Genomic DNA, 19,208 nt, shown 5'->3' on the forward strand with positions numbered 1-19,208 from the left:
AAAAAAGCTAGAGAATTCCAGAAAACTTCTGCTTTGTTGACTATGCTAAATAAAGCCTTTGACTGTGTGGATCACAGCCAACTGTGGACAGTTCTTAGAGAGATAGGAATACCAGACCATTGTACCTGCCTCTTGAGAAATCTGTATGCCAGTCAAGAAGCAACAATTAGAATCAGACAAGAAACACAGACTGGTTCAAAATTGGGAAAGGAGTATGTCAAGGCTGTATATTGTCAGCTCTCTTTATTTAACTTATATGCCAGTTCAGTTCACTTCAGTACAGTTCAGTTGCTCAGTCGTGTCCAACTCTGCAACCCCATGGACTGCAGTACACCAGGCCTCCCTGTCCATTACCAACTCCCAGAGATTACTCAAAATCATGTCCATTGAATCGGTGATACCATCCAACCATCTCATCCTGTTGTCCCCTTCTCTTCCCGCCTTCAATCTTTCCCAGCATCAGGGTCTTTTCAAATGAGTCAGCTCTTCGCATCAGGTAGCCAAAGTATTGGAGTTTCAGCTTCAACATCAGTCCTTCCAGTGTACATTCAGGACTATTACCTTTAGGATGGACTGGTTGGATCCCCTTGCAGTCCAAGGGACTAAGACTCTTCTCCAACACCACAGTTCAAAGCCATCAATTCTTTGGCTCTCAGCTTTCTTTACAGTCCAACTCTCATATCCATACATGTCCACTGGAAAAACCATAGCCTTGACTAGATGGACCTTTGTTGGCAAAGTAATGTCTCTGCTTTTTATATGCTGTCTAGGTTGGTCATAACTTTTCTTCCAATGAGCAAGTGTCTTTTAATTTCATGGCTGCACCCACCACATGCAGTGATTTTGGAGCCCCCCAAAAATAGTCTGCACTATTTCTATTGTTTCCCCATCTATTTCCCATGAAGTGATGGGATTGGATGCCATAATCTTAGTTTTCTGAATGTTGAGTTTTAAGCCAACTTTTTCACTCTCCTCTTTCACTTTCATCAAGAGGCTCTTTAGTACTTCTTCACTTTCTGCCATAAGGGTGGTATCATAGTTATATCTGAGGTTATTGATATTTCTCCCGGCAATCTTGATTCCAGCTTGTGCATCCTCCAGCCCAGCATTTCTCATGATGTACTCTGCATATAAGTTAAATAGGCAGGGTGACAATATAGAGCCTTGAAATACTCTTTTCCTGATTTGGAACCAGTCTGTTGTTCCATGCCCAGTTCTACCTGTTGCTTCCTGACTTGCATACAGATTTCTCAGGAGGCAGATCAGGTGGTCTGGTATTCCCATCTCTTTAAGAATTATCCAGAGTACATCACTGAACTGCTGGGCTGAATGAAGCACAAGCTGGAATCAAGATTTCTAGGAGAAATATCAATAACCTCAGATATGTAGATAACACCACCCTTACGACAGAAAATGAAGACGAACTAAAGAAACTCTTGATGAAGGTAAAAGGGGAAAGTGAAAAAGCTGACTTAAAACTAAACATTAAGAAAATTAAGATTTGGGCATTCAGTCCCATCACTTCATGTCAAATAGATGGGGAAACAATGAAAACAATGATAGACATTATATTCTCCAAAATCACTGCAGATGGTGACTGCAGCCATGAAATTAAAAGACACTTGCTTCTTGAAAGGAAAGCTAAGACAAACGTAGACAGCATATTAAAAAGTAGAGACATTACTTCTCCAACAAAGGTGCATGGAATCAAAGCTATGGTTTTTCCAGTAGTCATGTATGGATGTGAGAGTTGAACCATAAAGAAGGCTGAGTGCCAAAGAATTGATGTTTTTGAACTGTGGTTTTGGAGAAGACTCTTGAGAGTCCCTTGGACTGCAAGGAGATCAAACCAGTCAGTCTTAAAGGAAATCAATCCTGAATATTAATTTGAAGGACTGATGCTGAAGCTGAAGCTCCAATTCTTTGGCCACCTCAATGCAAAGAACCAACTAATTAGAAAAGATCCTGATAGGAGGAAAGATTGAAGGAGGAGGAGGAGAAGGGGATGATAGAGGATGAGATGGTTGGATGGCATCACCAACTCAATGGACATGAGTTTCAGCAAGCTCCAGGAGATGGTGAAGGACAGGGAAGCCTGGCAAGCTGCAGTCCATGGGTTGCAAAGAGTCGGACATGACTGAACTACTGAACAATAGTCCATGTTGACATTGAAGAATCAGCACTCAGGTACTTATCTGAGAAAGTACCACCCACTCATTTTCACTAACCATAGATTTCCCCTTGGTTCCTCACGTTGACATCAGTTTCGGTTTTGCTAATTACACCTCCAGCCTTGCTGCCTCAGATGTGGAATATAGCTCTCCAGCTTTTGGCATGCAATTTCTTAAAGGAAAATGTTTTTTTCCTGTTAGAAGCTAAGTTACTCATTAAGGGATCTCTACCTCAATAGCACTGTGATTTAACCAACTGGGCAGACTGCCTTGACCTTATATACCTAGACTGCATACAAAAAGGAAAGAAATTGCTGGAATTCCTTTGCTGTCCTAAATTGCTTTTGGTCTGGATTTACTTAAACTACTCAAGAGTCGGGTTCCCATCCAATATTTAAAACACTCAGGAAAGAGACAATCAGATGTTAAAAGTGTCAGAGAGCTTCTGAATACACAGGACCGAAGGGACCCACAGTCCAGGGAAGGAAGAAATGTTAGAAAGTCAGCTGAACACCTGCAGACACCTTTCCCTGGGGGGCATTTGCCAAGCCACTGAGAAATAAGTTTGGTTTAGGCAGAAGCCACAGCTGGGGGCAGAAAAAATGGTAGAGAGTTTGGTGTCCATAAGGGGCTGGAATATCAAAACTAGAGGCTTGTGTGTATCAATACAGTTAGTCTCAAGATGTTTGCCAGTTTCTGAAGCAATGCAAAGCAGGAGGCTAAGGAATTAGCTTTAAAAAAATCTGTGAAGTAGTAGAAAAAAAGTACCCAAAGTCTCTGTCTTAAGGAGACAAAGACCCACCAGGCTCTCAATAAAGATGTCGTCAAATGAGGTAATGAGCCAAGAAAAAGGATTCAGGAAACGAGAGCAAGAATACACCCTACAGGGAGAGAGGTGATGGGAAGCTTGAGCCCAGGGTGAGGGTGGTGTGGTGTGCTAGAGGGCATGTGGACCAGCAGAAACAGGAAATCTCTAGAAAGATGTTTCCTGGAGGAAAATGGTAAAATATTTCATACACTGGAGTAGTTGGAAAATATTCTGGACAGACATTTGGCAGATATGTTGAACCACTCCAAAAAAAAAAAAATATATATATATATATGTATATTATTGATGGGAACATAAAAATCCTGTACCAAAATTGAGGCAAATATTTCCTTGAGGAAAAATTAAAAGTGAGCATGAGCTCACTACTTCATTTGACCAGGAACATTAATAAAAGTTTGGCTATTGCTTCCAAAAATGCAATGCAGGCATATTAAAAGCATGTAAAGAGAAAAATTGTGATGGAAGGGGCTGTGTAATGAGCTAAATCTTTACCCGTCAGAGAAGGAAACCAATAAATAATATCTAAAATGGAAATCTGTGAAAGCAATAAAGCACAGTATTTAGCAATAAAGCACAGTATTTAGCAATAAAGACCTAACAAATACAGGAACAAAAATAATTGAAATATATTGTCTAGTTGGGGCTGAGGGAGGGAAAGTGAATGACTGCAGGTTTTACAGTAAGGCTTTTAACACTCTTGACTTTTAAACTATATCAATGTACAAGCTAAACTTTAAAAATAAGAATTAGCATATCTTACATGTCATGAAATAATTGTATAAATATTTCCATTGAAAATTAACAAAATAAATTTTCATTCCCAAGAAGTCAACTTTTTTTTATGTAAAACTTTGAGTTGCATAGAAGAGCTAAAAGGGGTTTCTAATATATGTTGTGCAGAATATGTGCATTAATACAGCATCTGAGAACTGAGAAAGTTCTATCTCTTGGCTCTCAGTTCTGACAATTGTACACCTTGGGGTTTCTGGAAAATAATTGCTTGCAAAACCAACAAACCACCCAAGACACAAATTATGCTTAACAAAGCTCAGCTTTCTAAATTGCACCATATAATCACCATGTTTGAAGTTTTCAATGTAATGATATAATTATCTTTCTGTGAATTTTTGTACATTTTTCCAACAAATATATATTGACACTCTGCTAATTGCCATGCACTCACTAACTACTTAGAGTACAAAGATAAAGCTGAAAAATAAGTCTGCTGTCAGGAAGTCCATAGGAACTCACACAATCTCTCATCATTGCCATTATATCAAAGAACAAAGATTCTAAATCTCCATTTTCTGGATTACCTCAAAATTTAACCCTGAACCAAGTCAATATTGAGATAGATGTTCTTAACAGAAAACCTCTTCAGGGATTTTTGTGTGGTGGTTCTAATAGTGTCAATATAATTCCCAAATAATTCTAACCACCATTTAGAATTCCAAAAGAGACTAGAGAATTCACCTGCCAATGCAGGAGACACAGGAGACTCGGGTTCATTCCCTGGGTCAGGAAGATCCCCTGAAGGAGGAAACAGCAACCCACTTCTGTATTCTTGCCTGAGAAATCGCATGGACAGAGGCTCCTGGCGCGCTACAGCCCATGGAGTCACGAAGAGCTGGACACAAGTGAGCACCGAGCACAGGGAGACTAGGACTTTAGGATCAGGGAATAAATATCCACTTCAACAATTTCTTGCTTATTGTATTTACCACAACAATTCACGTACATGCAACTATGAAGAAATAAGACTATTTTCTTTACGCCACACGTGAAAGTCAGTGGAATACATGTATTTAAAATCGTGTCTTATTTTAAAGGGCTTCCCTGGTGGCTCAGATGGTAAAGAATCCACCTGCAATGCAGGAGATGTAGGTTCGATCCTTGGGTCAGGAAGATCCCCTGGAGAAGCTAATGCCTACCCACTGCAATATTCTTGCCTGGGAAATGCCCTTTACTCATTTTGATATAGGAATAAAAAACTGTAAACTCATTTCATCTAATTCAATATAGTTCTGACTTTCTATGCTTTTCTGCATAAAGATAAAACACTAGTTGCCATTCACTTCGATACATGGATTACTAAGGAAAGGGAAAAAATGGGTCAATAATATTTCATTTGAGGCAATCTCTCTCTCTTTCTCCTTTGGGAAAACAAACCTCAATCTCATATTCAATATTAGCTTGCACTTTTAACTTAGACAGAGAAACAACCAATTAAATCTTCCCTTAATACTAACAAGAGTTTATAGAAACAACACAGAGCGATGCCCCCAAGGAAATCTGTAATGAACACAAATCAATCTGTATCAGGACCTATTGACTTGGTTTTTAGACACTTAGGATCACAGAATGGTGAGTCTCTTCAGTAAAAGGAGTCAGTTTGACCAGAAAGAGCATCATTTTTTTCATTATCAGTTTACAATTTATTTCTTTTAAAAGACACTATTGCAAAGTAGTACTGGAATTTGACAGCCTGAGTTTGATTCGTGATTTTGCTATACTGTCAATGGAAGTACGTCACTTAACCTCTCTAAGATTTAATTTTAAAGGGATAATAATAACCAGTCTTTGATCTATGCTGAAAATCATATGTAATATATACAGCAAATAATAATTGTAAATGACCTGTAATTATGTAATTAGCATAATTATAATATGAAAAAATACAATATATTGTCATAAAATGTTCCTACAACATTTTAAATCCCCAAATCTGTAGTTACATTTTCTTTACATTTGTAACATTGTGTTTTCTCTTTTTGGGACAAACTTGGAAAAAAGATATTTATTTTGTTGTTCTTTTCCAGATAATACATAAAAATCATAAAAACAAAAGTAAGCATATAGAGGTAAGTAAATATCAATTAATGTCTAATATATTCTTCTTGCACCCTAATAAATTACTTTGAGCATTCCCTTTTTAGTAATTATTAGATGGATAGATAAAATTGTAATATTTCTCTCGGTTCTCCATTTAAAGCAAAAGAGCCCAAAAGGCTGAAAATATTTACAATCACTTGTATTGTAAGTGATTGTAAACATTTACAACTGCACCTTGGGAAAAAACAGGTTGCCAGTCCTCATTATGTCTTAACAAATAACAGCAGTTCACAACTACAAAATATATGGATGATTCCTCTAATAAATTGGTGAGCAAAAACATCAGGGACACACTGAGCTGTTGGTTTATGTAAAGTTGTAATATATATAAAGCTCATCTATGTTGCTGGAATTTGGGGTGAGTGGCAGGACAGTGACCAGAAGGTGGAGTCAGACAGCGCACTCGCAATCTTCCAATTCTTGATCTGAACTCTGGTCAAATGACACATTTATTATTTGTTCACTTACATGTCTACGTTTTTGTCAATAAAAAGCATTTGTTTTATATATTAAAATAAATTATTATAATGTATTTATATATTTTAAAAATTTATGAAGTATGGTCATGTGGTACAGTATTGTTCAGTTCAGTTCAGTCGCTCAGTCATGTCCGACTCTTTGCAACCCCATGAATCGCAGCACGCCAGGCCTCCCTGTCCATCACCAACTCCCAGAGTTCACTGAGACTCACGTCCATCAAGTCAGTGATGCCATCTAGCCATCTCATCCTCTGTCGTCCCCTTCTCCTCCTGCCCCCAATCCCTCCCAGCATCAGGGTCTTTTCCAATGAGTCAACTCTTCGCATGAGGTGGCCAAAGTACTGGAGTTTCAGCTTTAGCATCATTCCTTCCAAAGAAATCCTAGGGCTGATCTCCTTTAGAATGGACTGGTTGGATCTCCTTGCAGTCCAAGGGACTCTCAAGAGTCTTCTCTAACACCACTGTTCAAAAGCATCAGTTCTTCGGGACTCAGCTTTCTTCACAGTCCAACTCTCACATCCATACATGACCACAGGAAAAACCACAGCCTTGACTAGACAGACCTTTGTTGGCAAAGTAATATCTCTGCTTTTCAGTATGCTATCTAGGTTGGTCATAACTTTCCTTCCAAGGAGTAAGCGTCTTTTAATTTCATGGCTGCAGTAACCATCTGCAGTGATTTTGGAGCCCCAAAAAATAAAGTCTGACACTGTTTCCACTGTTTCCCCATCTATTTCCTATGAAGTGATGGGACCAGATGCCATGATCTTCGTTTTCTGAATGTTGAGCTTTAAGCCAAATTTTTCACTCTCCACTTTCACTTTCATCAAGAGGCTTTTTAGTTCCTTTTCACTTTCTGCCATAAGGGTGGTGTCATCTGCATATCTGAGGTTATTGATATTTCTCCCGGCAATCTTGATTCCAGCTTGTGCTTCTTCCAGCCCAGCATTTCTCATGATGTACTCTGCATATAAGTTAAATAAGCAGGGTGACAATATACAGCCTTGACGTACTCCTTTTCCTATTTGGAACCAGTCTGTTGTTCCATGTCCAGTTCTAACTGTTGCTTCCTGACCTGCATATAGTATTGTTACCATGAGATAAACTGGTATCACCATAAGCAAAATAGGAACATAACCCTGGGACGTAAAAGCTGGACCGTAACATAAAGCATCACTGACAAGTCGGACATGACTTAGCAATTGAATAACATCAACAACATAAACACATTAATTTCCAATCTTTCCTTCCTTACAGCTAAAGAAAATAAAGCCAACAGAAGTCATTCGATTTGGTCAAATTACTATACTTTGTTGTTGTGTTGCAGTCCCTCAGTCGTGTCCCACTCTCTGTGACCCCAGGGACTGCAGCCCACCCGGCTACTCTGTCCATGAGATTTGCCAGGCAAGAATACCGCAGTAGGTTGCCATTTCCTCTTCCAGGGGATCTTCTCAACCCAGGGATCAAACCCACATTTCCTGCATTGGCAGGAGGATTTTTTCACCTCTGAACCACCTGGAAAGCCCTACTTACTTTGTATAAGAGGACAAATGAGATCCAGTTTTCTGGCTTAAAAATCCAGTACTTTTCCGACCACACAACATGCCTTAGTACTCTTCGCCTCATCAAAACAAAAGAAAGTAAAATAGCCAAAAAATGCAAGTCTTATAACTTAATACCAGTGATCTTCATGAAATTACTCTATCATAATTTACTATTTAAAGTGGCAAATATTTCAATCATTTGTATAGTTCAATATGTCTTTTCAAAGAGAAGAAAGAAACAAATATCAAAATGTGATGATTAAAAAGTTTGTCCTCAAGAAGTTTGAAAACAGAATTTATGGCCTCTCCAAGCCATGTGATCGTTCCTATCACCGCACTATGATAAACACAAAAATTCATTTTTTAAATTTTTAAACATTTAATAATAAGATACTTCAACCATCCAGAAAATATGCAAAATAATAGACACCAATCTTAGGGTCTTAGAATCTTAGATCTAGTTATTAACATTTGATCTATATGATTGATATCTTTATTAGGTTTTAACTTAAAGAAGTGTAGCTGGAGCCAGTCACTGTCATATACCTAGCTCCCTGCATTTTTCTCACTCCCAAGAAGTAACCCTTAAACTCAATTTGGTATTTTTTTCATGCTTTCAAGTATTATTTTACTTAAAGATACAAATTCTTTATGTACTTACATCACTATGAAATATTGTTTTGTATATTTTAAATTATGTAAATAAATGTTCTGAATGTATCCTTATTTTAGATGGAAAGTTTTTAAGATTTGCTTCCAAATAACTTTTCAAACCTTCCTGAGACAGAAATCACTTGACTTTCATCCTCAAAGTGCTTTGAAAGGTAGATTATAATTGCAGTGTCCTATTCTGCCTGTCATATTTTATTTCTTAAGCTGCCTACATGTGAGTTCAATCTGGTATCTATGTTTATAATTAATTAGATCCCAAAATAGAAATGGCAGCAGAGAATAGAATTTTGTTGTTGAAAGTATCAGAATTGACTGCAGTGTCCTGATATTTCCTTATAGTCTGTGCAACCTTTTTCCACTTACATGAAATCTCAATAAGAAAAAGAATTGCTTTCTATTTCCCAACTTCAACAAGAAGGTCATTACTCTTTTATTGGGCAGCTTTGCAGTAAATAGCATTCATTCGTAAAGCTTTGATTTTTAGCTTCATTTTAACTCTGCTCCACTGTCAAGTATTTCTTCTCTGAGTCACCCTCTCCCACCTCCCATCCCAGATCCTCTCCATTAACACCTGTCCATCTTCTCTACGGTCATTGCCACCTTCTGGAGTCACATCACATCCAACTCCTTCATGCGACTTCAGTTTAACCAAATCTGCCACTGTGTCCCCTAATCTGATCTCATTACAGCTGCTCTAAAGGAGATATAGGAATCTCAGGTTTCTAACATTCTCTAAATTTCTGCATCTTAAAATTCTTATTACATCTCTGACCTCACTGGCACCAGTTCCCACACAGTCTCTACCCTAAAACTATGGTGGGCTCTCTCAGTTTCTAGACTGTTCCATGCTCCTCATCCCTCCTGAGAACCCTGGTGGAACCTTTGCTCAGGGCTCTGTCCTCCACTCCAGACACAGTCCTTTTCCTAAGAAGGAGACCTCTGCCCCCACCACTTCATCTACTGTACCTTGCTGTTTTTCTTCACAACCTTATCAGTGTATCTGTGTGTGTGTGTGTTACTGTTTCCCTCCCTCATTAAACCTTAAGCTCCATCAGAGCAGAGACTATATCTACACTGTTTAACATTCAACACTGAACCCCAGCACTTCGCATAACTTGGCTTATAGTAGGTACTTCCTGAATAGTTGTTCAATTATTTTAAAATGTGAGTTTGTATCAACTAATGAATATGTAAGCAAGTGGAGGGCGGCGTACCCAGTATTCAGCAGTGTTTGCTTACAGAAAGTGAGGCGAGATATATCAAGGCAGCACAACCTTACCAACTAGAGAATCAGCCGCAGCCTCCACCGCTCACAAAAACTGCCCTGTAGGCTCGCCTGTGTGTGGAACCTCCCTCACGTTCGCTAGTCAACCTGCCCGCCTGTCTTCACGGCTTCAACTGCCAGCGAGCTAAACAAAGTTCTAAAGGCAGGACCCTTTGGGAGGTGACAGAGCAAGAAAGCAGAACCTGTGGAAGCTTAAGGAAGTGAGAAGCTTAGGAAGCAGTCATAGGAGAGAGTTATAAACACACGTGCGGTGCAGGAACTCAGTCTTTATTCTCCGCTTTAGCTCCTGACACTTCTGGTGAGAATGCAAGGAGAGAGAACACCAGACAGGGAAAGATGTGGGCAGCGCAGGACATTCAGTCCTCTGTAGCCACCTACTGGTCACCTTCCTTCTTTTCCACGCCCATGAGCCATTATCCTGTCAAAACAGGAAGTCCCAGGGCTTCCCTGATGGTCCAGTGGTTAAGACTTTGCCTTCCAGTGCTGGGGCTATGGGTTTGATCCCTGGTGGGGGAACTCACATGCCATGGGGTATAGTCAGAAAGTTGCGGAAATAAAAACAAACAGTAAAACGAGAGTTTGGAAACACCATCCCATCTTCTCCTGATGCTGAGAACATCCGCTCTTTTCCACATTCAGTGTATCTTAAACCACTTGTAAACAAAATACTCTTCTTAAGGAGAGTGTTTTCCTTATCTATTCTCACATGCAAAGGAAATAAATTAGGAAAGATTAAGATTTTTGTATTTAAAAGCCTTACTGCAAATCCCTGTGAATGTATCTGTAATCATGTCTATTTCAAGACATGGCATAATCTTTGTTTTGCCCTTGCTGTTAATCTACTTATTAAGGAGTCTAAGAAGCTGGGGCCTCTGAACTGTCTAAAAGTGATGCCTTCCTAGGGTTTTAAGATGTTCCATTTACTTTTAAAGATAATAACAAAGCGTTACTAGAGGTGACTTTGACACCTTTTGAAACTGAACAAATAGTGGTCTAGTTGTTGGCTATCAGATTCACAGAGGAAATTCATCCTACAGGTGAAACACTCCCAGCCTGGGGCAAAGACATGTGAAACAGATGGTGCAAATAAAAATGTACAGAGATCATGCAAAGACTCAAAAAATAAAAAAAATACCCACGAAGACAAGTATATTATTACCACTTTGGAATTCACATTTTTATAATTCTCTGGGTATGCAACACATGCACTCTGAATAAAAGTAAACTGAGAATTATTCTTCTAGCTGTCAAAACTAATCATAAATTTTTATTAATAAGGACAGTAAGGTTTAAGAACAGGCAAACAGACAAATGAAACAAAAGTCAAAAAGTAAGCCCATATACAGATAGGAATGTGGTATATAATAGAGGTGCTATTATAATTAAGTGAGGTTATTTTAAAAAGTGGTAGAGCATTTGCCTATCATTGCAGGGGGGTAGGGATTTCTCTTCTTCATGGGCACATGGCTAAATGGGCTTTCTTAGCCTCTCTTGAATATAGATATGACCTTGTACCAGAGCTCTGGCTGATGGAAGGTGGGCAGGATCAACACACCCCCAGGCCTGACCCACAGAAGACTCCTGTGCTATCACTGTGGCTTCCCCACACCTCTGGCAGCCTTGAAGCCCACTGTCAAATAGCAGAGCCACTGTATTCTTGCCTGGAGAATTCCATGGACAGAGGAGCCTGGCAGGCTACAGTTCATGGGGTCTCAAAGAGTTGGACACAAATGAGTGACTTTCACTCACTTAACAGTGTGGAAGGAGCCCAGGTTTCTGAGGCAAGTCTTAGAGGAGGGACTCCTGCCAATCAGAAACACCCGTTTTCAACTTAGCTGAAAGAGAGTTAGTCGCTCAGTCATGTCTGGCTCTTTGTGACCCCATGGATTGTAGCCCACCAGGCTCCATGGCATTCTCCAGGCAAGAATAGTAGAGTGGGTAGCCATTCCCTTCTCCAGATCTTCCCAACCCAGGGATTGAACCCAGGCCTCCAATATTGCACATGGATTCTTGACCACTGAGCCACCAGCAAAGCCCTAGCTGAAAGAAGTAAACTTTTATTGGGTTAGACCACTGAGATTTGGGAGTTTATTTGTTAAAGTAGCTACCACTGTATTTTCTAATACAGATTTTCTTTTCATACCATACACATGATACCTATATTATTAAGACCTAAATATCTTTGACACCCTCCAAAACAGAATATAAGAAAAAATATATTTATGACATTTAGGTAGAACTGGAACACTTAAACAAGACACAAATGCAAAACAGCAAATCATAAAGAAAGAATCTACCTACATTCAAAGGAAAAAGAAATCTGTTATAGAATACATATAAACACATCAAATCATAATCAAAACAATGTAAAGCAGAGAGAAGATATTTATAATGCACATGACTGACAAAAAAGATTAGTAAGGAGAACATTAAAATTCCTATAAATATTTTTAAACAAAGAACACAATAAAAATGAACAAAGGATGAAATCTAAATAGCCAATAGAAACATGGTCAAATTACTATCAAATTATGAGTCATTGAGGAAATGCACAGTAAACCACAGTGAAAAGTTTGACACACATTTCAAAACTGAGTAAATTTAAGGGAGTGTAAACACACGGCCTGCCCACAGGGCTGGGAGTTGGTTCAGGCATTTTAACACAGAGGTGGAAATATCTAGTTCATATGCACATGTAATCCCACTACAGCCCAGCCAATTCCACTGCAAGGCATATAATCCAATGAAGCTAGCTCACATACATACATACAAGAAAAATTCCTGTAGATACATTAAGAGTTGTAGAAACTTACAAAGAAACCTTAAAAGTCCATCAATTAATAATAGATAAATTCTGGAATGTTCATAATATTAAATGATCAGTTCAGTTCAGTTCAGTAGCTCAGTCGTGTCCAACTCTTTGCGACCCCATGAATCGCAGCACACCAGGCCTCCCTGTCCATCACCAACTCCCGGAGTTCACCCAGACTCACGTCCATCGAGTCGGTGATGCCATCCAGCCATCTCATCCTCTGTCGTCCACTTCTCCTCCTGCCCCCAATCCCTCCCAGCATCAGTCTTTTCCAATGAATCAACTCTTCGCATGAGGTGGCCAAAGTACTGGAGTTTCAGCTTTAGCATCATTCCTTCCAAAGAAATCCCAGGGCTGATCTCCTTCAGAATGGACTGGTTGGATCTCCTTGCAGTCCAAGGGACTCTCAAGAGTCTTCTCCAACACCACAGTTCAAAAGCATCAATTCTTTGGCGCTCAGCTTTCTTCACAGTCCAACTCTCACATCCATACATGACCACAGGAAAAACCATAGCCTTGACTAGACTGACCTTTGTTGGCAAAGTAATGTCTCTGCTTTTCAATATTAAATGATATGTGACAGTAAATACTAACAAACTAGATGCATATGTTTTAACAAGTCTAATATTGGTAAAGAAAAAGCAAATTGGAGAATTGTTAACACAGCATGAGGGTTTCCCAGGTGGAGCTAGTGGTAAAAAACCCACCTGCCAATGCAGGAGACATGAGAGATGCAGGGTCGATCCCAGTGTTGGGAAGGTCCCCTGGAGAAGGGCATGGCAACCCACTCCAATATCTTTTTTTTAATTAATTAATTTATTTTAATTGGAGGCTAATTACTTTACAGTATTGCGATGGTTTTTGCACTACATAGACATGAATCAGCCAGTGGTGCACAGGTGTCCCTCCCATCCTGAATATCCCTTCCCACCCCATCCCTCTGGGTTGTCCCAGGGCACCAGCTTTGAGTGTCCTGCTTCATGAATTGAAATTGCACTGGTCATCTATTTTACATATGGTAATATACATGTTCCAATGCTAGCCTCTCAAATCATCCTACCCTCACCCTCTCCCATATAGTCCAAAAGTCTGCTCTTTATATCTGTGTCTCTTTTGCTGTCTTGCATATAGAATCATTATTACTCTCTTTCTAAATTATATATATATATATATTCATTAATATACTGTATTGGTGTTTCTCTTTCTGACTTACTTCACTCTGTATAATAGGCTCCCGTTGCATCCACCTCATTAGAACTGACTCAAATGTGTTCTTTTTTATTGCTGAGTAATACTCCATTGTTTGGAAGGAAAGTTATGACCAATCTAGATAGCATATTAAAAAGCAGAGACAGGAGAGGAGCCAAGATGGCGGAGGAGTAGGACGGGGAGAACACTTTCTCCCCCACAAATTCATCAAAAGAGCATTTAAACATCGAGTAAATTCCAAAAAACAACTTCTGAATGCCAGCAGAGGACATCAGGCACCCAGAAAAGCAACCCAACTCTTTGAAAGGAGAGAGAAGAAATACACCTCCACCCACCAGAACACCGACACAAGCTTCCCTAACCAGGAAACCTTGACAAGTCACCTGTACAAACCCACACACACTGAGGAAACACCATAATAAAGAGAACTCCACAAACTGCCAGAATACAAAAAGGACACCCCAAACTCAGCAATTTAAACAAGATGAAGAGACAGAGGAATACTCACCAGATAAAGGAACAGGATAAATGCCCACCAAACCAAACAAAAGAGGAAGAGATAGGGAATCTACCTGATAAAGAATTCCAAATAATGATAGTGAAATTGATCCAAAATCTTGAAACTAAAATGGAATCACAGATAAATAGCCTGGAGATAAGGACTGAGAAGATGCAAGAAAGGTTTAACAAGGACCTAGAAGAAATAAAAAAGAGTCAATATACAATGAATAATGCAATAAATGAAATTAAAAACACTCTGGAGGCAACAAATAGTAGAATAACAGAGGCAGAAGACAGGATTAGTGAATTAGAAGATAGAATGGTAGAAATAAATGAATCAGAGAGGATAAAAGAAAAACGAATTAAAAGAAATGAGGACAATCTCAGAGACCTCCAGGACAATATTAAACGCTACAACATTCGAATCATAGGGGTTCCAGAAGAAGAAGACAAAAAGAAAGACCATGAGAAAATACTTGAGGAGATACTAGTTGAAAACTTCCCTAAAATGGGGAAGGAAATAATCACCCAAGTCCAAGAAACCCAGAGAGTCCCAAACAGGATAAACCCAAGGAGAAACACCCCAAGACACATATTAATCAAATTAACCAAGATCAAACACAAAGAACAAATATTAAAAGCAGCAAGGGAAAAATAACAAATAACACATAAGGGAATTCCCATAAGGATAACAGCTGATCTTTCAATAGAAACTCTTCAAGCCAGGAGGGAATGGCAAGACATACTTAAAATGATGAAAGAATATAACCTACGGCCCAGATTATTGTACCCAGCAAGGATCTCATTCAAGTATGAAGGAGAAATCAAAAGCTTTTCAGACAAGCAAAAGCTGAGAGAATTCTACACCACCAAACCAGCTCTCCAACAAATACTAAAGGATATTCTCTAGACAGGAAACACAAAAACAGTGTATAAACTCGAACCCAAAACAATAAAGTAAATGGCAACAGGATCATACTTATCAGGAATTACCTTAAATGTAAATGGGTTGAATGCCCCAACCAAAAGACAAAGACTGGCTGAATGGATACAAAAGCAAGACCCCTACATATGTTGTCTACAAGAGACCCACCTCAAAACAGGGGACACATACAGACTGAAAGTGAAGGGCTGGAAAAAGATTTTCCATGCAAATAGGGACCAAAAGAAAGCAGGAGTAGCAATACTCATATCAGATAAAATAGACTTTAAAACAAAGGCTGTGAAAAGAGACAAAGAAGGTCACTACATAATGATCAAAGGATCAATCCAAGAAGAAGATATAACAATTATAAATATATATGCACCCAACACGGGAGCACCACACTATGTAAGACAAATGCTAACAAGTATGAAAGGAGAAATTAACAATACCATAATAATAGTGGGAGACTTTAATACCCCACTCACACCTATGGATAGATCAACTAAACAGAAAATTAACAAGGAAACACAAACTTTAAATGATACAATAGACCAGTTAGACCTAATTGATATCTATAGGACATTTCATCCCAAAACAATGAATTTCACCTTTTTCTCAAGCACACATGGAACCTTCTCCAGGATAGACCACATCCTGGGCCATAAAGCTAGCCTTGGTAAATTCAAAAAAATAGAAATCATTCCAAGCATTTTTTTCTGACCACAATGCAGTAAGATTAGATCTCAATTACAGGAGAAAAACTATTAAAAATTCCAACATATGGAGGCTGAACAACACGCTGCTGAATAACCAACAAATCACAGAAGAAATCAAAAAAGAAATCAAAATTTGCATACAAATGAATGAAAATGAAAACACAACAACCCAAAACCTGTGGGACACGGTAAAAGCAGTCCTAAGGGGAAAGTTCATAGCAATACAGGCACACCTCAAGAAACAAGAAAAAAGTCAAATAAATAACCTAACTCTACACCTAAAGCAACTAGAAAAGGAAGAAATTAAGAACCCCAGGGTTAGTAGAAGGAAAGAAATCTTAAAAATTAGAGCAGAAATAAATGCAAAAGAAACAAAAAAGACCATAGCAAAAATCAACAAAACCAAAAGCTGGTTCTTTGAAAGGATAAATAAAATTGACAAACCATTAGCCAGACTCATCAAGAAACAAAGGGAGAAAAATCAAATCAACAAAATTAGAAATGAAAATGGAGAGATCACAACAGACAACACAGAAATGCAAAGGATCATAAGCGACTACTATCAACAATTATATGCCAATAAAATGGACAACGTGGAAGAAATGGACAAATTCTTACAAAAGTACAACTTTCCAAAACTGGACCAGGAAGAAATAGAAAATCTTAACAGACCCATCACAAGCACGGAAATTGAAACTGTAATCAATAATCTTCCAGCAAACAAAAGCCCAGGTCCAGACGGCTTCACAGCTGAATTCTACCAAAAATTTAGAGAAGACCTAACACCTATCCTGCTCAAACTCTTCCAGAAAATTGCAGAGGAAGGTAAACTTCCAAACTCATTCTATGAGGCCACCATCACCCTAATACCAAAACCTGACAAAGATGCCACAAAAAAAGAAAACTACAGGCCAATATCACTGATGAACATAGATGCAAAAATCCTTAACAAAATTCTAGCAATCAGAATCAAACAACACATTAAAAAGATCATACACCACGACCAAGTGGGCTTTATCCCAGGGATGCAAGGATTCTTCAATATCCACAAATCAATCAATGTAATACACCACATTAACAAATTGAAAAAGAAAAACCATATGATTATCTCACTAGATGCAGAAAAAGCCTTTGACAAAATTCAACATCCATTTATGATAAAAACTCTCCAGAAAGCAGGAATAGAAGGAACATACCTCAACATAATAAAAGCTATATATGACAAACCCACAGCAAACATTATCCTCAATGGTGAAAAATTGAAAGCATTTCCTCTAAAGTCAGGAACAAGACAAGGGTGCCCACTTTCACCATTACTATTCAACATAGTTTTGGAAGTTTTGGCCACAGCAATCAGAGCAGAAAAAGAAATAAAAGGAATCCAAATTGGAAAAGAAGAAGTAAAACTCTCACTGTTTGCAGATGACATGATCCTCTACATAGAAAACCCTAAAGATTCCACCAGAAAATTACTAGAAATAATCAATGACTATAGTAAAGTTGCAGGATATAAAATCAACACACAGAAATCCCTTGCATTCCTATACACTAATAATGAGAAAACAGAAAGGGAAATTAAGGAAACAATTCCATTCACCATTGCAACGGAAAGAATAAAATACTTAGTAATATATCTACCTAAAGAAACTAAAGACCTATATATAGAAAACTATAAAACACTGGTGAAAGAAATCAAAGAGGACAGTAATAGATGGAGAAATATACCATGTTCATGGATGGAAGAATCAATATAGTGAAAATGAGTATACTACCCAAAGCGATTTATAGATTCAATGCAATCCCTATCAAGCTACCAACAGTATTCTTCACAGAGCTAGAACAAATAATTTCACAATTTGTATGGAAATACAAAAAACCTCGAATAGCCAAAGTGATCTTGAGAAAGAAGAATGGAACTGGAGGAATCAACCTACCTGACTTCAGGCTCTACTACAAAGCCACAGTTATCAAGACAGTATGGTACTAGCACAAAGACAGAAATATTGATCAATGGAACAAAATAGAAAGCCCAGAGATAAATCCACGCACATATGGACACCTTATCTTTGACAAAGGAGGCAAGAATATACAATGGATTAAAGACAATCTCTTTAACAAGTGGTGCTGAGAAATCTGGTCAACCATTTGTAAAAGAAAGAAACTAGACCACTTTCTAACACCATACACAAAAATAAACTCAAAATGTATTAAAGATCTAAACATAAGACCAGAAACTATAAAACTCCTAGAGGAGAACATAGGCAAAACACTCTCCAACATACATCACAGCAGGATCCTCTATGACCCACCTCCCAGAATACTGGAAATAAAATCAAAAATAAACAAATGGGACTTAATTAACCTTAAAAGCTTCTGCACATCAAAGGAAACTATTAGCAAGGTGAAAAGACAGCCTTCAGAATGGGAGAAAATAATAGCAAATGAAGCAACTGACAAACAACTAATCTCAAAAATATACAAGCAACTCCTACAGCTCAACTCCAGAAAAATAAACGACCCAATCAAAAAATGGGCCAAAGAACTAAATAGACATTTCTCCAAAGAAGACATACAGATGGCTAACAAACACATGAAAAGATGCTCAACATCACTCATTATCAGAGAAATGCAAATCAAAACCACTATGAGGTACCATTTCACACCAGTCAGAATGGCTGCAATCCATAAGTCTACAAGCAATAAATGCTGGAGAGGGTGTGGAGAAAAGGGAACCTTCTTACACTGTTGGTGGGAATGCAAACTAGTACAGCCATTATGGAGAACAGTGTGGAGATTCCTTAAAAAACTGGAAATAGAACTGCCTTATGATCCAGCAATCCCACTGCTGGGCATACACACTGAGGAAACCAGAAGGGAAAGAGACACGTGTACCCCAATGTTCATCGCAGCACTGTTTATAATAGCCAGGACATGGAAGCAACCTTGATGTCCATCAGCAGATGAATGGATAAGAAAGCAGTGGTACATATACACAATGGAGTATTACTCAGCCATTAAAAAGAATTCATTTGAATCAGTTCTAATGAGGTGGATGAAACTGGAGCCTATTATACAGAGTGAAGTAAGCCAGAAGGAAAAACATAAATACAGTATACTAACGCATATATATGGAATTTAGAAAGATGGTAACAATAACCCTGTGTACGAGACAG

Source organism: Bos taurus, chromosome 27, assembly GCF_002263795.3.
Source record: "Bos taurus isolate L1 Dominette 01449 registration number 42190680 breed Hereford chromosome 27, ARS-UCD2.0, whole genome shotgun sequence".
Classification (NCBI taxonomy): domain Eukaryota; kingdom Metazoa; phylum Chordata; class Mammalia; order Artiodactyla; family Bovidae; genus Bos; species Bos taurus.